Source organism: Trichosurus vulpecula, chromosome 9, assembly GCF_011100635.1.
Source record: "Trichosurus vulpecula isolate mTriVul1 chromosome 9, mTriVul1.pri, whole genome shotgun sequence".
NCBI lineage: Eukaryota > Metazoa > Chordata > Mammalia > Diprotodontia > Phalangeridae > Trichosurus > Trichosurus vulpecula.
This window is the reverse complement of record NC_050581.1, coordinates 134,811,524-134,813,626: the sequence shown is the minus strand read 5'-3', so window position 1 is coordinate 134,813,626 and position 2,103 is coordinate 134,811,524.

Sequence of the window (2,103 nt, the reverse complement as noted above, 5' to 3'; positions counted from 1 at the left end):
ATTAACTAAATTGAACTTTGTGGATGATTTCATATTTGGGTGAAACATTAAAAGAAATTGACCATATTAGGACTAATTATACCTGAGCTAACATATAGATGTAAATTGGGTCTCTTTTGGAGACAAAAAAAGATGGAGTTTCTGCCTATTCAATATTATTGGGATTGTAATCAATAAGTGCCAAGGAGGCAACATGGCTCAAAATCTATGTTATAGTCAGAAAAAAACTCGTATTCAGGACTCAGCTCTAATATATAATAATATGACCCTGAACAAGTAACTTACCATTTCAATGTCCAAGAGCACTTTCAAAGACTTTAAGATGCATGTCAAATTCATTGGTAGAGGGAGTTTAATACCTGGGTAATCATGGAAAAGTTGTTTGGCCTCAGTTTCCTCCTCTGTGAAATAAAATATTTGGATTAATTGACTTCTGAGCACTTTTCTTTCTTTAGATCTATGATACCAAACATTAAGAGTCAATTTAAAAATTATAATAAATAAAGAAAAATAAAGTGCTATATGGTATGACCTTGGGTAAGTCATTTATCTTTTGTGAAATTCGATTTCATCTTCTGTTGAATGAAGAGGCCAGATCACTTTATTTCCAAGGCCCAAACTCTAAGATTCCATTATTCTGTCACTTTTTGTACAATTGATTAGTCTAAATTATGTAATATTTAATTTTTGCTTACTCCCTTGAGATCATTTTTGGTTACAGCCCAAAACTTCATTCAGTTAATGAAATGTAAATAGTATATTGGTGTGCTTTCAAATATTTTAAATGAATTTTTACTAATTGATTTTCTAAGTACCATAATATTTCTTAGTAATTGCAACACTGATATATTCCTTGTCCTAGCACATCTAGAAAGTCAGATCTATTTCACCAGGCTACAGCTGGAATATTGTGTTCAGGTCAAGGTGTCGCATTTCAAAAAAGATATTGATAATTTGGAGAATATTTAGAGGAGGAAAACTAGAAGGAAATCAGCTAGCACTTATTAAAACTGACTACTTTGTGCCAAGTGCTATGCCAATCACCAAAATCAAAGAAATGAAAAAAAATCTCTATTCTTAAAGAGGTCACAGCATAACAGGGGAGACTCAACATGCAAATAAGTATGCACAAACTACATATATTATATACATATGTGTGTGCATGTTGGGGGTAATCTCAGAGGAAATACTAAAATTAAGGAGAGGTCTTGAGTTCTTACTGAAAAAAAAAAGCATTTGAAAGAACTGAAGATGTTTAGCCCCTGTTGAAGTGAAGACCTTGAAGGAACATGATGGCCACTTTCAAGTATTTGAAAATCTTTCATGTGGAGGAAATATTTGATTTATTCTGTTTGGCCACAAAGGGGAAAGCTTTATTTATTAGTGTGTCCTACTTATTATGTTGGTTCCCAGAGAAGAGGAATAATGGGGGGAGGGTGGAAGTAAGAAAGAGACAAATTTAAGCTTGAAGACAGGAAAACAACACTGACATCAACAGTAACATCAGGTAAAAACTTCCTAACGATTAGAGATGTCCTAAAAAGGACTGCCTGGAAATAAGATGGGTTGCTCCTAATGGGATGTTTTTCAACCAGACAATGGACAACTACTTGTTGGGTATATCATAACAGGAAATCTTTTTGTGTAGGGGTTGGCCTAGATTACTGCCGATTTCCCTTTTGTGATTCTATGAAATTCTGGTACTGCTTGGCCTCAGGGTACATAATGAGGATTACCTGATGGAATTGGTAAGCATATGTTTGAATCTGTGCTATTATGAATATTTTCTAAAGGAGAAGTAGCCTCAAGTGGAAAGTGCTACCTAGGGAGGGAAGGGGCTTCCCAACATTTGTTGTCATTAAGCAATAATGATTGATTTTTGGATATATTACAAAAGACATTGTGTGTGTGTGTGTGTGTGTGTGTGCGCGCGCGCGTACGCGCGTGCGTGCATGTGTGTGATGATTTGGCAGGTCCTTCCAATTCTGAAATTCTCTGATACAATGATGAAACACACAGCAGTGCATTTTGGGCCATTTTTATAACTTGGATCTACTGCATGACTCTACTAAAATTTGCCAGTGAAATAGCCAAAAAATGATA